The 18421-nt window shown below is 48.1% G+C and overlaps 1 protein-coding gene across 12 annotated transcripts in view; it reads left to right on the forward strand.

Annotated features, from left to right (window-relative positions):
• LOC116842723 (mRNA decay activator protein ZFP36L3-like) overlaps positions 1 to 18421 on the forward strand; it is a 442334-nt gene that overhangs the window by 58748 nt on the left and 365165 nt on the right. Inside the window, exon 1 of one of the 12 annotated variants that reach the window (XM_032812330.1) lies at positions 7393 to 7871. The exons of the other annotated variants lie outside the window; for them this stretch is intronic. The gene's annotated coding sequence lies outside the window, so the exon portion shown is untranslated. Of the gene's footprint in view, positions 1 to 7392; positions 7872 to 18421 lie in introns of those variants that run through there. 12 annotated transcript variants of the gene reach the window in all.

Genomic DNA, 18421 nt, shown 5'->3' on the forward strand with positions numbered 1-18421 from the left:
GAGAGAGAGAGAGAGAGAGAGAGAGAGAGAGAGAGAGAGAGAGAGAGAAAGAGAGAGAAAGAGACAGGAGAGATTCGCCCGTGGCATGGTGGAGCGCGGGATATGACGGCTCCTCAATCAGTTTATGTTTTCGATTGTTATCCATAGTATTTGTACGCGTTATTCGACGACTGTGCAAAATTGCGTGTCGTTCGATGGGTAAAGGTAGTAGGAAGTCGCGACAATCCGGTGCCAGCAGTTGACAGCTGAGAACTCGCCGTTTAGAGTTGATAACGGCAAGTCGGGGAGTCTGAGAACTCACGGAATTATCGCATTTAGGTAAAGTACGCGCCGGACGATCGGCGTTTTACGCCGGAAATTACGTCTCGACTGAATCCGCGCGTTTCAGCGCGCCGCATGCCGTTTCTGAATTAATTAAGCCGAGGACCGTTCGTCGAGCGGTAATCGGCGACGGTGAAGGCGCGAACGCGCGCTCTGTACGCGTTCGCAAATGAAACGACGGTCGCGAATCTGTCTCTCTCTCTCTTTCTCTCTCTTTCTCTCTCTCTCTGGCGGCGACGGCGGAGAGGCGATACCTTTTTATCGTCGCGAACAAAAAGACGCGGCCGCGAAAGCCGACAAAATGTCCGCCATTGTCCGATCCTGTGGCGCGGGTATGCAGCCACACTTATACGCGCACCTAGCCGGGTATAATGAGAGCATTGTTCCCTGAAACTATAGTCACATTGTTGTCACTCTCTTTCTCCTTCCTACGTTCTTCCTTCGTTGCTCTTCCTCGCCGAGCGGATTCAATGCCGTCTTTAGCTTCGACTCCATTCTTTTCGCGCTATAGACCACTCGATGTCTTAGCGTGTCGCGCGTCTGGTTTTCTCGATGACGCAACGATTAGCCTCGGGGATTATTTCGACGTTGTTTTGATGGAAATGCATTTTTTTTCTTTTTTTTTCTCTTTTTCAAAAGAGAGGGTAACGCCCCACGCTAATGTGGAATCGAGACAGGAGAGAGATACGCAATTTACCGTTCGGTTCTGCATTTATTTTTCGCTTGCGCAATGCTCCTCGTCCTCCGCTTTACTCTCGCACATACGCGATCCGCATTTTATGCAGCGATCGGTAAATTAGATTAGGACGCGAGTGAAATTTGACGGAAAAACTGGCTCGCTCGCCATCGTTTGCTGTAACTTCATTTATTAATTATCTCGCTTATTAGGAAATGGAAGCCGCACCCAACCGTTACGTCGTTTATTCGGGATATAAGGTTTTCCGCGTTATTCCAGCTTCCCCTCTGCGACTCCGTTTATTATTCTTATCTTCGCATTTATCGTTGATTCTCGCGCTTTTTAATGCAAAGCGCGAGGTATGTTTATCAGACGAGAAAAACGTCGTGGAGTAGACGGACAAGTGTATGCGAGCATTTTTTACACGTCCACAATCTTTCTGCTTTGTTTTTCCGCCTCTGGTTTACATACAGGATAAACGTGAAACGTAGGCGCAGATAGAGTCTAACAAAAAACCGCTGAAAGTGCAAAGAATCCCAGGGGGAAGAAGGAGAGGAGGAAGAGAGAGAGAGCGACGCGACGCCGGAAAGAAAATACGTAACGGCCAGCCAAAATTTGCGCAAATGAAACAATATTGCGCCGGTTCGCGAAGCGACCTCCTCTGGATTTTCACGCCACCATTTTCCTCGAGATAAGGAGAAGCTTTCTGACACTCCACAAATCATTTAATCCGACAGGGGAACGGTAGGGAAAAGCGGCGGGGGAGGGGGGGGGGAAGGGGACACCATTCGGATTCCGTCGCGTTTCCATTCGTTCTATTCTTCTCCGGTGTTCTTGACAATTGAAATTAGAGCTTATTCAAGATCGCGCGACAAAAGACGGGGGAAGGGAATAGTGGAGCGCGAAGGAAGGAATTTAGGAGAATCCTCTTCCCCTCCCCCAAGAGATACAATCAGCAGCGCGAGATACGAGTCGCCGGCAGATTCGCGCGAATGAAACGCTATTGCTCTCCTCGGTCCTCGAATTCGTGCGTCGTATCTCCCGATGTGGTTTCCACCTTCGGGCACACGTGGCCATGCATATCTCACGAAATTGCGATAGAAGACACGTAGCAACGGCGTGGCGTGTGTATGCGCACGAGCGAGCGAGTGGGCGAGAGAGAAATAGAGCGAGAGAGACAGAGAGAACGGCCGCGTTGCGGCTAGTCCCGACTAGAACGCACCCGCACACACAATCAATAGTATTACTCCGCCTCCATTATACCGGCGGCTACCAGCTACAATGGTGGATCATTAGGAATAGCGGATAACACCGTAGCAAGATCAATTCTCCTACGAGGTTATTAGCCAGTCCACGCGGAATAGATTGGTTCTGTTGTAGCGGCATCAAGACGTATTTTCGCCGTGATCACGCAATTATAATTCGAGTCGCGTTAATCGCCATTTCCAAGAGCCTGTTATCACGCCGAATTCTCGGCGGATCTCAGAATTCTCTCCTAAAGGCGAGACTTTAGAGAGTTCCGTAAGAGAGACCTGGAAGGACGTCCTCTCGTAAGTTTCATTATTGTATTCTAAGAATGTCTTTTATAAAGCCCGAGCTTCAGAGAAAATGTGTTCGCGAAAGAGCCGCGAAAATTCACCGCGGGTGCTCCCCGTGAAAATTCAACGCGGCTCACATCGCGGTCAATTGCGGCCGCAACGCGGAATGTCTTGAGAAGTTGAACGCCGCGGTGATCACCGATGATGATATCGCCGCATCTCACTGTGTTAAATATGTTTGCAAATTATATGTATTTCTTTTTTAATTGTTTGCACAAGCAATAGGGAGCGAATGGGACGATATAAAAGACGTATGCACTTGAAATCACATTTCTTCGTCGCGTGTTTCAGCAATTCAATCATCAGTTAAGCTTTCGTACAATAGTGACCGCGTGAGTCGGCAGCAGATTTCGATCACGGTTTGCCCGAATGATCGAGATCCAAGGCCCGACGTCACGAATCGCCGCCGCTTCTCCCGTGTATCCTGACGTAACGACCGTTCGTACATCGAAGGACGCGCGTGTTGCTGCGCTCTTTGCCTCGAAGGCGCTTCGAGTTGTGCGTTTTTAACGGCGTGTTCGCGCGCGTAAAGATTCGCCGTCGTGATTTAACGTTCAATCTTCTTAACGTGGTTGAGGTCAGTCGCCAGTCATTTGTCTGGTAGCAAGAGCCACTCCTCGGGAGAGGGCCTCTCCCCTCCCAGTACCTCCTGTCTCTCTTTCTCTCACTCCTCGGTTGCCGACGCGCACACGCGTCCATCTAAATTAGTCTCTTCAATCACAGTACAATGGTTACACAGCGAGGGCAGCTTTTCAGTGCCGGGTGCACGAACAGATCGGTAGGAGAGTTTCCTATTGCTTTACTATTGGCCGTCGCGCGCCGAATACCGCGCGTTGTCCCGCATTGGCGAGAGGCCTCCATGTCGCGTCGCTTTAGCTCCGATCGCTCATCCTCTCTTGCGAGATCCTCCCGCGGCCTCGCCGCGTCCCGAGTTCGTTAAGAAGAGAGGAATCAAACGAGCGACTCGAGTAGTGGCTCGTTACGGCCTCGTAAGTCATCAGCAACGTCCGCTTATCGTGGCCATGCAGCCGCTCGACGGAACGACGTCGTGTTCCTCGTTTGTCTCGCCGCGCAGCGCTCCGTCGGCTCTATAGCTAGACGCGGAGAACTATGACGTCTTCGAGCGATATAAAGGAGCAATATCGTAGATAGCCTAGATTCATACGTAGACGGGAGTTCATTAAGCAGCAGCGCACTACCGATGCTCGGCGCTCGACGATGACGATATGAGTACTCGCGCATACGGGAAAATACAATAAATTATGGTGCTCGAGAGCCGCGAGAATTTCCGCGAAAGCATTCAGCGGCACGAGGTTGCATCTATAGCTATGCATTCGAGCATACAAGCGCGAATAACGTGCTGCACGGTATACTCTTCCGCGTGACTACGTCGTCAGTTCTTGAAACAGGTGATCGTAGCTGGTAATCGAGAGTGTAATGTACATATTAATCGCTTAATGGAGAATCTCTTTCTCTCTCTTTGGAGGGAAGCTCTTGGCGCGAACACATGTATTGGATTTATGCTTGCGGTGAAAGTGCAGGTGATATCGTTCCTATTAGGCCAGATAAAGGCCGATTTCGCGAACGTTTTTCAACGTTTCCTTGTTGCGGATCTTTGGCGCATTTTGCACAATTATCGATAAGGTATCGACGCAATGGATCATTATACTTAATGAAGCCGTTACTTGAGTTTTACGATGAACAATAGCGATTTCTTGACGATCTATTACTCGACGGATACCGCAAGTTACCTTTAGCGTGCGCGACGCACGTCGAGGAAATTTCGTAGAAAGTACGTACGCACATTGTCGGTAATGCGCGCGCACGCGATATTTCTCGAGCGAGTAGTAAATCGGAGTATCTCGAAAGTACGTATCCGCGCACGGAGATGCTCTCTTGGAAAGTCTAACGAGGATATAAAGTTATAATAGCATGCCGCGCGGCTTAACTCGTAATCATTAAACAAGCTAACTCGCGAGTTATTCATCCGGTCCTCCTCGAAGCGGTTTTAAAGAATTTGCAGCTGCAACTGTAACAATAGAATATATTAAGCGAATTCGTTATATCGCGCGAAATACGTCGCGAGTACGGCGGCGCGCCGCTTAATCCTCCGTGAAATTTTTACGACGAGAGAAATGTTCGAGCGCGAGCGACACGATTTGCAGAAAAAGACAAAAGAAACGCCAACGTCAGCTTGAGTCGCAATGTAAAATCGTTCGGGTATCTCCGCTTTAAAAGATATTTTTTACTTTGAAAATTATTGCGCGCGCAGTACCCATACCGTGTTTTGCACGATTTATTTATTTCGCGACCTCTCTTCTCATTCTTTCTTCTCGTGTGGTAGATAAGAGGTAATTTCGCCATTCGCGTAATACCTCTCGCCAAGAAAGTGGGGGGACATCATTCGCGCGGATCGTGAATTAACGGTATCGCGTTTCCGCAAAGCTCTTCCACACATTTCCACAGAGCGTTTCGGCGTAAGTCGCGTGATTCCACAAACGTTTCCGGATAACGTTCCTGCGAATCGCGCAGGAAGCGCGATGTCGGGCGCGGATAACCTAAGCTTGGTTCCCGACATCGATATTATCCGCGACCCGTATTTCGGCCCGATAACGCAAAAAAAGTTGGCGGAAGATACGGGGGAGAGAAAGAGAGAGAGGGAAAGCGATAGAGGGAGGGAGGGAGAGAGAGTAGTGCGGATATATGGGCTGCGAAAGCTCACCGACAATCCGCTTCGGACGCGGCCACCCACGCGCGGTCTACACCGTGAAACTTTTCGGGGCGCGTAAACCGTCCGATCGGATTAAAATAGATGCCGGCCGGTCGTATTTAGAGCGGCTAGAGTTTCTCCAGGCCGGGCGAAGATAGATGCGGGCTAGCTCGCTATTACCGTTACTATTAATGCCAGGCTACGCCGCGACACAACAACGTCGTAGCCGCAGCGCGGTAACGGCTGCTCTTTATCTAGAATTTGTACGTAGAACACAGATACACACGGAGGATATACCCGCAAGGTCTGCATAATGGCGGCAAGACGGTGTTCCCTATCAAATTTTCCGGCGATATCTCGTAATCGAAATCGAGACTTGAACCAAGTTACTCAATGTCGGATATCCGAGATCTTTTATCGTATTGAGCAAGCGCGCGCGAGCTAAGACAATATTATCTTCTCCTTTTCACTCGGTGTGTCGAGTGCTAACTTCAATCGGCTTAGTTACGAGGATTTGGGCGCGTTGAAAAATCACGCGAGAGACGTTTGGATTTGAATTTTCGTCGCGTAAGGATCAGGTTGAGATACACCCGGTATTACTTTTATCGCGGCGCAAGAATAACAGGAGCCGTGTCGTTGATGAAATTCGTATTAATTTAATAGTTACACCGGCCAAATTAATTAATCTTTACGAAAGCGCGGTCTAGACTCACACAGTAGAACTTCTCGTTTTACGTGGTTTCACCCGCTTCTAACATATGACAGTGGGATACGGTACAGCGGCTCGTTTTGCTCGCTACGATACAGCGTTCGCGCGGGCGCACGTAAGACGAACAACCTGGCCAGGCTCCGGCGAGTTTATGGCTACGCCGGGGTTAAAACGGGAGACCACCTGTCTCTCGGCGTTGCGCAACGTTGGAACCCCGAGGCACCATGGGTCTATATTATATAGTTCGTTGCTCCGGCCGCTTAACCCCTTCGGTGCCCGGCGTACCCTTTCCGATGCAAACTAGTTTCGGACAATTTACGTCGTTATTATAACGTCAGGCTCTGTTATTCTCTCATAAAGCCTCGCACCTTTTTCGAGAAGAGATTGCGTCTTGTTCGCCGTAAATCACACAATGCAATTGCGTTTGCGTCGCGGCGATTGCGGCGTGCTGCCTTCTAATTTAGGAAAGTAAGAATTTCCCCAGTCGCGAAATTTTGCCCCTACGTTAAACCTGCGAATTTGACCAAACTCGAGAAACCAATGGGGAACCTCGACGTGTAACGTTAATACAGTCGTTGTTGTCATTTTTATGTTACAAATGAATTTTCAATGTCGTTTTCTCACGTTGAGGTTCAAAGAATTTATTTCGGAATTATTTAACATCCGTTCAATTCAATATCTGCATCTAATATTTATTTCTAATTCCAATAAGAATTAATTATTTAATCTGCAAATAATAAATAAGATATGTTTGCGGTGTGCAAATATTAAATAATCTGATAGGAATTCAATATAATTAGTCGGTAAATAAAACAAACTTTTAATTTAATAATTTATTATAATATTGTTATTCGTGTTGAAAATTTTGACAAAATATAGAAATTTAAAGTGGGTGAAAAAAGAAGGAATTGTCAATCTCATTGCTGACTTCTGCTGAGTCCTGCGTCCTGTATTCCGTCCTGCAATCGACCGTCCTGGTCGTCGTCGTGGCCAAGTACTCAATGATTCGAGGAAATACGAAACTACGAGAACCACGAAAATACGACTTGATCGGAAACGCAACGTTAATTAATAATCGCTTTTACCTAATAATATCGGTCGAATGCTGCAGGCATCTAGAACATTTTTATAGTGTTGATTATTATCGCGGCTACAAAAATATCTAAGAAATAGTAAATATTTATTTGATGACATAACACAGTATATTTTTACATCTAATATAAAAAATATTTCTCAAATAAGAAAAATATATATTTTCTTAAAATCTTAAGAAAATCTTACTTTCTCATAAAAGCAAATTTTATTTAAGTAAAAGATTCGAGATATATAAATAAGTAAATATATATGTGTGTGTGTGTGTGCTGTTAGCATCATTTAAATATTTACTAATCTTCGATATTTTCTCTTTGCGGCGTACCGTGTGTACATACATAGGGCGCGTTCCGTTACACGCTCGCAACGCTCGCGAGCGTGTAACGGAACGCGCCCATACGCGTCACTCGTAAGCGCGCCGCGACGTGCGATGGGGCGGGGCTTATCTCGCTGCTTATCTCGCCGATCGTTTTTGTGCTCGCGCGCCTCGCATTCTTTCGCGTAACCTAGTCATTACGTACCGAGCCGACGAGCGACGCACGTGACGCGACGCGGAGTATTGCGTTATAATTCCCGATCTCGCGGACTTTTGCGATATCGTATCGGGCATCTCGTCGGCATCGCGTTTATTAACACATGTTTGTCCGATCGAACCGTATTACGTGAGTGTTAGTGCCATGATGAGGCATCCGCAAGGGAGCAGGATGTCAGAACGGAAAACGCAGGGCGCAAGGTTGCTGCCAGCGATACGTCATATATTTCAAGGTGTGTCAAGTCACTTTTATTGCATAATATTTCGGATATTGGCGCACGTTTGACGAACTTGTCGAGCACAACGGGATACCCAAGTCGAAATTTCGAGTTTCTCTGAATGTGGCATATGTAGTCTGTTATTGTTTGATAAATATACATAGATTTTTTTATAAATCTTTGATTATTTGTTAGTTTTATTTATCTTCCGCGCTAGGAATATTGATTTATACAGCTGAAAATAACGGCCCGTGAAAATATAATTATTTATGTTTTCTCTTAATATGAAAAAATGAAATATTTTGCGATTATGAGTACCAGCTCAAGTTTTACAAATGTTTATTTATGCTTTAATGAGATTACCTGGATACAGTCTCATATTGAATTGATCAACGTGTGAAAAATTTAACAAAAATACTACGAATAAAGAAAGTGTGTTGCTCTTTATTTATGCTCTTTATTTATGCTCTTTGCATCAATTCCATTATTTATTTAATCATTATTTAATATTTATACTTTTTATTTAATCATTATTTAATATTTATACTCTTATTATACTTGTATTGAATAAGTTACATAGTTAAGATTTCACTGATTGAAATTAAGAACAGAGAAATGAAATGCAAATGTGTAGAATGAGATTGAAATAATTGAGTGTTACATAATTTTTAAGCATATTTGTCTTTTTATGACACAAAATGCAGAAACTACTATTTATAACGCCGACAGTACGCAGACTGCGTAATCGCAGAATAATGTAATATTATATCTAAAGTTCTGAAAACGTCCCTCAGAATGTCGACTAAATTTCCAGGATTAACCGGATTAGAACTAAAATTTCGACTTGGGTAACAGAGATGATCGCTATATCTCGTTTGACTAGTGAAACTGTATTCATTTCGATAAAGAGATTGTTTCTATATCAGTTTCGCGTCACATCCGAAGTTTTCGCATTTTTGTTCCGCATTTACAAAAGGAAATATTAGTTTGCGCGAAGGAAAGGAAACAATTTCCTTTTACACGGGCTTGATTCTTCATTTATACGTTCCTCTTCGCGCGCAATAAAAGTTCCGGGACTATCTAGGAAGCTGATTGCGAGTGTGGAAAGGCACTAGGCAACCTTACCGTACGGCTTGTTGCTGCGGAATTACTTGCACCGCGAGAAAATTCTTGCGAAAATTAAGGTGCCTCGGGAGCGTCGAAGTATCCGATGGTTGTTCCTTTAAACCTCGAGCGATCGTGCTCGGGGAAAAATGTGGCGCAATCGGTCGCTGTGGTGCATGCAGTGCTTCGCTCTCATCGTTAAAATATTATTGGTTTCGATTTTACGATAAACCGGCTACACAGAAATATTTCAGCGACTATTCGACAGATTTCTTCATAATTTATGTGACAATCTGAATTAGTTGGTGTTTGCACCTTTCGAGGTTCTAACATGCAACGCCAAGGACTAGCAAACTTTTTGTTTTGTTTTTCCAACCCGAGTTGGAATCCGAGCTGAATTTTTCTTTCGTAACGATCGATCGTCGCCGCGATTATTCGTCCCTTCGTTTTACAAGTGTCGAAAACAGGAAACTTAGATCCCTAAGTTTTGCGTTTGATCGTTAGAATGTTATAGTAATCTGGGCTCTCTGGCGTGTAAGAAGATGTATGAAAGAGATTTGGCGGCTTTGTCGTCGCGCTTGGCATGCGGAACATTCGCACGGATCGGTAGTTTATACCCGGTGAAATTCTTCCGTAAACCGCAAATTAAGTTAGACGCGTTTAGAGCGACTGCGGCGGAGCGACGCCGTTCCCCGTCGCTTTAAGAAGCGTAAAACTGTAACTCGCCATTAAACGCGACGGCGAGGCGTTGAGAACGATCGATACGCCCTATTCCCTCTGCGAAAGTTCTATCATGTGCTACCAGGTAGCACGATTTATTAGATCGTGGATCGCGTCTATATACGCGGCGCAACTCTAAATCCGATTAACTTCTAAGACGTAGCGAAGGTCGATATTTCTATAGATAGATTTCCGAGCAGTCTCGATAGACAAACATTCGCAAACGCGCAGCGGCCACTCCGTTTCTTCCCGCGCGATTGTTTCTGAGGCAAACAATATTCATATTGAATCATGCAACGAGAATAATTAGTTCTGTCGTCTCTCTCTCCCTTTCTCTCTCTCTCTCTCTCTCTCTCTCTCTCTCGATTTATGTATCTTAATTCGTGCTGTTTCGTCCAGCACATTGCTACAAAAGATTAACTCAAATGTTAAATTTACTTTGCTAGAGGAAAGCAGTTTGAGAACTTGTACGTTTCCATAACATGTTTCATTCTCGCAATGAATAGTTTAATTGACATTAATTACCGTCTTACAAATATACTGGCATCACAAATTAATTCGGACGTGGTTAATTACATCCAGGTTCATCCTGCGCATGCTGCAAAGTGATTTTATCGCGCGAGTTATCATCGCATCGCTTCCCTTTCAAGGAGAAAATGTATTTTATAGTGATTCGTGTGACGCTCGGATTATCTTAGATGCAAATGAACGATTCGGCGCGCACGAACAGCACGCTATGCGCAGGTATTATCTCCGAGATATCGCGATTTTTCTCAACGCGGTTTCTTTACTTACCCGTGCATTTGCTCGTCTCTTCATCGCGTATGAAACTAGAACAACAATGCGCTGAATGTCTAACGATAAGGAACGACGGGGGAGGATCGATTACGTTGGCCATTTTGCTGATGAAAGATTCATTTATGCTATAGTCTTTCGATTAGAAACTATCGGTAACTTGGCTATTTCCGTTAAAGAGACATTCACTTCGAGAATCGTTCGTAGAATCCGTATGAAAACGTGAAACTGCAAAAAACGCGGCTAACACGAGGATTTATTAACCTGAAAAAGATAGGAACGATATATTTATATATAGAGAGAGAGAGAGAGAGAGTGAGAGAGAGAAAGAGAGAGAGAGAGGGGAGGAGACTCGTGGATGGACTCGAGGGGGTGCGTGACAATTTTGGCATATTGGCTTGCGACCTTAATTTCCGGAGTCCTCACTTTCACCGTCGACGTTACTAACGGCTGCTGTCCCTTCCCTTTTCCTCTCGTTCCCCCATGGTTTTCCCGTCTCCCGTTCTTTCTCCCTCTCGGGCGAGAAAGGAGCCGCGGCTTCGTCGTCGGTGGCGGCTGCGGGGCGGACGGGGGAAGGTCGGGGAGGTATTTTATTACCTCCGCGGAGAGAAGAGCACCACCACCCTGGCGTCGGGGGTCGGAGGGAGGTCTAAAGAGAATAGGAAAGGATGGTGGTGCGGCGCACTATAATTCTTAATTTGAACGATTAGAGCAACGCGCGAGCGCACGCCGCGTTGCCGTCTTTCCGAATATACACGGGGCGTTCTCGTTGCCGCCGCCACCGTAGACGACGACGGCGTTGGCGGCGACGACGGCGGCGACGACGCCGCCGCCGCTGCCGCCGCCGCCTGTATTTCCCTTCACTCTAATAAACGAGTTGGCGTTTCGCTTCGTCGCTGTTCGCGTTTATTTTAAAAGGAAAGTTTGCGAGTGTGCCGCGGTTGACAATTTTCGCACCGTAAATACGTACACGAGCTCTCTCGTTGCCGCCGCACGCGCATGCATCCCGTGCATCGTGCCGCCGCCACCGCCACCGTCACCGCTCGTGCATTATTCCGCTCGTCGTAAACGTCGACACGAACGACGCATAAACTCGTAATTTTTCGGCTCGGTGATTCTCCACCGGCTCTTTCCCTCCTCTGGAAGTGTGAAACGTGGCGGCGTGCCGCGTCGCGGGGGCGGCATTCCGGACGTATGAATGACCGATGAGGGCGGATAAATATCCGATAGAAACTCGAAACTCGGTTCCCGCGACTCCGGCCACTTCTTGCCCGACGACGAGAACAGAGACGAGGCGAAATCCTTTTTCGATAATAGCTCTTCCTCGTGATCTCCTGAAATACTTTAAACGTCTCCGTTCCTCGCTGCTCCCCGCCACTCTCCTGCTCCGTTGTGTTTCCTTTTTTCTTCTCTCTCTCTTCTATTCTTTTCTTTGCTTTTCTTTTGTTTTTTCCTCTCTTTACCAACGTGCTCGGAGAGAAATCGGACTGTGCAGGCGCACGATACGACGGCCTGATATCGCGGAGTATCTCCTCACGACGCGGAGCGATTCCGAGATCCTTTGAATTTCACCTCCTTTATCGGGCGCGATGGTCAAAGCCCGTGCACCGTGTAAGGGGGTAGTACGGTCTGTTTCGTGGAAAACTTTTATCTCGGCACAGAGGACCTACTTTCAGACATTTCAATACTTCGTCTCTCTCTCTTTCGGCCCCTTTCTCTCTCTCTCTCTCTCTCTCTCTCTCTCTCTCTCTCCCTCCCTTCCTCCTGTAAAGAACGATTTACCGACGACAAAAAATATTTATCCTCGTCTCTGCAAACGCGCCGGGATATACGTAGACTGGATACATATCGAGCCAATATTCGGAGTCGAAGAGTCGTTTCCCTTCTGCGAAGTGAGGACTCAGAACTCAAGTTATATTATTGTTGCTCTTCCGTCCTCGAATCGAGAATCTACATCAGTGGAATTATTTTCTCTCTCTCTCGACGACGATGACGAAAACTAACCCCGTTCGTTATATTAAAGCGACAAAAAATACGACAAAAATACGACATCAGCTATATTTGCCCCTTCTTCACATCGCTTTATTGTGTGTCGCTCGCGAAGAGTGGCGAAAAAATATTCGCAGAGAACGGGAGAGAGTGTTCTCGGTGCGGAAAGGGCTGGTTCAAGTTTGGTCCGGGAAGTTGGTGCGCGCGGAGACACTCGATTCGGGTTTTACGCGCACGACGACGCCGCCGATGCTTTAATGCTAAAACATCGGGCGGAGTAAGTTTTCGGTCGGTGTTCCCGGGTTCTCTGCGGACTTAATTAAAAATTAAACGAGCCCTCCGGGACCGTCCCGCCGCGTTCACCGAATTTCGTCGCCGTCCCCGCTCCATAAAGTCGGGGACTCTCCTCACAATGGCGTTTCTCTGCAAACGAATGGCCTATCTATGCGAGTCCCATCTATTTGGAGTCACGAACGACACATGCATGTACGCCGTGCACGCTCGCGTATGTGTGTGAGAAAGAGAGAGAGAGAGAGAGAGAAAGGCAATCGTCGGCGCTTACTGCGAATTGTGTCACGTCGAATAGGATCAATCCGAGGTATATATCCTCCAATTGTCGCGCGAAAAAAAGAAAGAAACCGGATGGATTAGTATTCGGACCGTATCTTCAATGTTCCGCCTCCCCCTTCCTGCGAAGATCAAAGTGTGTTACTCCACTTGTTCGGTTCCGGCACGGACGTAGCGCTTCCGCCGCAATTCCAATTCCAATTTCGATGATAAATTTCCGTTACGTTGACACCCGGATCGATTATTTATTGCGACATTACTACGGCGTGACTGCAGCTCCGGAACGTCGCGAATCCCGGCAACGCGCCGATGTAAACCAATATACACGTGACGTGTCCCAAAATTCTAAGCGCGCGCACTCAAAGCCATTTTTCGGATGAGTCTTAGATCCGAAAATTGACCGAGGAGGAGAGCAAAGGATGAGATTTTAGGGATTTTGTGGTCGAAAGAATCCTCCAACAATCCCACGACGACCAACTTTGCACACGCATATGGTGCTTTCTCCTTTTTTAATTTTTTAATTTGTCTTATGCGTTACTTAAATCAATTATCGTGAACGGCATCGAACGACAATGCGATCGTTCGCTCTATGATAGATATGTTCTCTCTCCCTTTCTCTCTCTCTCTCTTTCTCTCTCTCTCTCTCTCTCTCTCTCTCTCTATCTGTTTCTCTCTCTCTCTTCATATGCGTGCATGTGTGTATGTGTATGTACAGCCGCCCCGCGGAATGCAAAATCGGACTGCGCTCGCTGGCGCAATGGCGTCCCTCCGGCAGACGTATGACCCATTTATACGATCTCTATCTATTCGAATCTGGTTGAAGCAGCCGCGACGGCTGGGACGCCCGGCGGGGACGGTAGATTACCCCGCGGAAATCCGTCCTCAGCGAATGCCCGGGCTTCCGCACGCGACTACAAAGCAAACGTTAAACAGAGGTCGGCGGCGCGGCGCGGCTCGCGAGGCAATCGTGCGATTCTTCTCTTTTTCTTTTTTGTCCTTTTTTTTTCGTTCCTCCTCCCGTTGGCCCTGATCACGCGGAACACGGAACGAACGACTGGGAAATATCTCGCTCTCCTTCTCTCTCTTTTTTTTCGGGCACTGTCGTCCACCGCGAGCATTTTATTTTTTTCGCTTTTTTGTTTTATTTTATCGAGCGTTCGCGGACACGCTACCTCGCGATGTAACCAGCGCGCTTTGTTCCCAAGAGCGGAAATATCTTGGCGGATTTTTCGCGTTACTCGTTCGCGTAGCATGTTCGCCGTGGCGGATGCTTTTTTTCTTTTCCTTCTTTTCCGTGGTGTCGGGAGCGTGTGTTCGTGCGTAGAAATTCCGTGCATATCGCGGGACGAAGAAACCGTATGCGCCGGCTCTTTTCTCGGCGAGGCGTCCTGAGACGACGACGTGCAAAATTGCGGCGTTTACGGAGGAAAAGGAAAGGTGAAAGCCACCTTCGCGCGGCGGTCGACCATTTGATCTCGAGTGCGGTTCCGTTGGCCGATAATCGAACGATACGGGGGAGAGCGGGGATTTATAAGGTTCGCCTTCAGAGCGAGAACTTTGCGAATACTTGACGTGCTTGCGAATCACGGACTCGCGTCACACCGGTGTAGTGTGCTCGGGATTTTCAAATTATTGTCGCAACGCTATAATTTAAACGCAAATACACGCGATATGATTCGATATATGTGGAAATAGCACATCGTCGTATATCTCGGAATTATTCATTTGGTTGATTACATGATACATCGGTCTTCATTATGGTGTAAAAAAAAAACACGTGGCAGTGTAAAGATTCATTGCGATATAACTGTAGTCTCGGCGTGATTAAATTAAAGACATTGCGCGTTTCTTTTCCTATATCCGTGCGGAGAGCGCAAATAAACAGCCGGCGAAGGGACGCATCGATTTTCCATTCGATTCCATGCAGTATTACCGTCATATCAGGTACACAGCTGACTTAATACGGGCGAACTGTATCGACCTATCGCGCATCCCTCGTGTCGGGACAAAGTTGCTGTAACGTGACGCATAATCTCGCGCTCGTATTAGTGCGGCGTCGATTGGTCGCGCTGTGAAAGGAACGTCGAGCCAGGCCGTTCGAGATAATGTCGGATATCCGAAAGTTTGTTGCGCGCGACTATCCTCGGATGTTTCGGAAAGCATCGCCGCCACGTCGTTGCAGATTCGCGCCGTCCTCATCGCCGTTTTCGTCGTCGTCGTTGTTGTCATCATCATCGCCGCCGCCGCCGCCGCCGCCGCCGTCGCCGCCGCCGTCGTTGCCGCCGCCGTCGTCTCGCGCAATTCTGCCGAGTAACTGCACGCAAGTTTCGCCGATATTGTCCCGAGTCAGTAACCCGTAAGCGACAGGAAATTATTAGGCCAGATAAGCGCGTAAATATGGCCGGCGCTTATAAGGGAACGGATAAAACGCGCGCTTCGGCGGAGGTGTGTATAATGCGGCCTGGCAAACGACGACGCGCGAGATAACTCGGCTATTTCGATCGTCGGCGATAAATTCGGCCATCGACGTTTTCGTCTAATGAATATCGATGCGGTGCCGTGCGAAAGCCGCTGCCGTAACGCGTATATCGATGGCCGCCGCTCCGCCTGCAAATGAAAAACAAATATCGGCGTCGCGCAAATATCCCCCGGTACGCTACTTTCTTTCCAATTATCGATACACTTCGCAGCACTGATATCCGCGCGTTATCGACGACCCGTCATTGCGTCCCGTGTGCATCGTGTGTCCAAAAATTGCCGGCGTTGTATTCTCGTGATATCGCGCTATACGAATTCTTCAGTCCGATCTCCTCAAATAAATATGGTTTCTGTTCACAAGAGAATTCATGTTTGAGACAAAGAATAGGACTCTTGATTTGTATCGTAGCGGGGTGATCGATTTTTGGAGAAATTTGGGCGTTCTAATTGGAATCTATGCTGTATCTGGGAAATTGTTGGGAAATTTCTATGCGGGTTCGTCGATACAGAAGCACTATTTGCGCCTCGTTAATTCTCCATCCCCTTCCCCAGCATCCCAGCAGGCGATTGAGCAAAATAGAAGTTCTCGGCGCTATTAAAACTTTCGTGCGGGTAAACACTGTTTAAAATCCAGCGGCAAGCGAGAGCTCTTATTTGACTACTTGTAGTCCTCGATTCGCGCCATCAATTTTTATCCCTCAGCGTAAATATCCCCGCGCTCTCCCAAAGTTTTCCCGAGAAATTGCCGCGGCGGTGAAATCTTCGTGTCGGAGAAATCTCCGTCGTGGAGAATTTGACATAGCGCGGGATCGATGCCTCGTGGATCGACGAGCCCGGTGTCGCTCGGTAAGCAGAGAAAAAAAATGTCCTCGCGCGGAGGATCGTCTGAGGACACGAATGGAACTGTCTTTTGTCTGACACGCCACTCGGCGCGCTGATGTACACGCGCGTTCTTCCCAACCCCCGTAGCCCGCGCTTTTTGCGCCACTCGTATTATCCTTTGCTCTTCGTGTCGTCGCGGTCGAGTGTCGAGAAGTTCTCGGCGGAATCAAATTTCCGCCGAGATGTAGCCGAACAAAGACGAAAAAGTTCCGAAAGGTTTGTCTTTGGGACGACGAATCCTTCCGCGTCGCGCGGCTCCGACGTTTACCGACGGCTTTTTGCTCCCTTCGCCCTTCCGCCGCCTCCCCCTCGCGCGTCCTTCTCGCCGAAGCGATGGAATCGAGTTGCCGTTTTACGCGCCGGAAAGAGAACGAAGTCACGGGGCGCAATGAATGTAAATACAGTCGGTTCCGGATCGAACTGTCGCCCTGGGAGTTGGCGAATTTAATACGCCCCCAAGTCCCGACCTTCGTTGGCTCGACGCGGCCGAATTTTCTCCCGAACGCGCCTCGACGCGCGCGAACGGACCCGGGGAGGAATTAGCGTTACCGGACGGCCGCCGTTGTTCCCGCGTTCCTCTCTCCTCGCTTCGCGCGTTTCGGACGACATCGCGTCGAATTCCCGGACGGCATTTCCGGCCTTTCCGTTCCGAGACGATCGAATATTCCACGAGGAGGACCTCCGCGTTTCACGTGACCTCTCACGTAGCCGTGAAATTATCTTCCCTGCTCGCCGATCGTGCGAAGGTTAGACTGCGCGTGGGCTCGTGGGTGTTTTTCCATGTCGTTGAAAATTTCAGACGGCCGTTCAAGCCGCCGTTACGTAGTGGTAGGACGACTGTGTTGGCCCGCGAGACTCCGTCGGGATGCAGCTGCCGACGTGAATACTGCATCAGCCTTGCTGTTGCGAGGTAAGGCGCGTTGTAAACTCGATCCTCCGTGCAGCCCTGCGCGATCGCGATCACAAGAGGGAAATGGGGGACCGCGGGAATTCATAATTGTCTCGTTATCGAGAGATAGAGAGAGCGAAAGATAGGCTGTGTGTGTGTGTGTGTGTGCGTGCCGCGAGGAGATAGAATTTCCGGAGGGTGTCTCTGCAAAAAAACAATATCGACGTAGCATCTGGTAACAATAAGTCGATCGATCACAAATTGACAATAACGAGTTATCGTGACGCGAACTGCGTCGTGCACAAATGGTTATTACTTCTCGTGATTTTCTCATTCGTAAGCGCGGTTGACAATGAATGCAATAAATAACTGCAAGTAGTTGCGCGAGACAATGGAAAATTCGCACTTGCGTAACACGCAGCAGCCGCGTAATAATTTTGGTTACGTGTCGAGCGCGCGCTCGCGGCCAGCGCGATTTAATTCGCCGTCTACGCGGTCGTGAATTCCTCATCGTTTCGAGAGCCTGAGAGACGCGCGTGCAATAAACTCGATCCATTCACAGTGCGGCGAATGGCGCCACGGCGCTCTTCAGGCTGTAATCGTGCGAAAGAGACGGAAACAAAAGAGCCGTGGGGGAAAGCGCGTGAAAAAGACGGAAGGCGGCGGAGGGTGAGAAAACACGAGTGCGGATCGAGCCGGCGGAGGAGGCCGGCGGGAGGCGTTTCGTCCGGGAGGATTTTGGGGGTCGTGGGAGAGGTGGAGGGATCACGGAAACTTCCGTATTCTGGAAGCTGTAGCTTGTCTCACGGGCCGGAGTAGACTTCCCAGGAACCTCCCCGGCCATTTTTAACCCTTAACTGCTCGCCCGCGCGCCCCCTGACAGACTCCGCATTTGTTTCGTGTATATTTTACTGTTTTTGTCTTCGCTTCTTCCTCGTGTGCCATTTCCTTACTTCAGTTAACCCGCCTGGCATTAGTTCGCTCAGGCTCTCTTATTCATCGTTAGGTCGTTACGCCGCAGCTTCGGCGCCAAATTTAGCCGGCAAAAGCAGTGAGTTATTTTTCGCCAATTTAACCCAATATCAATCCGCTGCACATCCCATACTGCTGAATCGGTACATGTCAGCCTCTTGAAATAACG

Source organism: Odontomachus brunneus, unplaced genomic scaffold, assembly GCF_010583005.1.
Source record: "Odontomachus brunneus isolate Ranch 3 - 2012 unplaced genomic scaffold, Obru_v1 Obru_scaffold_027, whole genome shotgun sequence".
Classification (NCBI taxonomy): Eukaryota; Metazoa; Arthropoda; class Insecta; order Hymenoptera; family Formicidae; genus Odontomachus; species Odontomachus brunneus.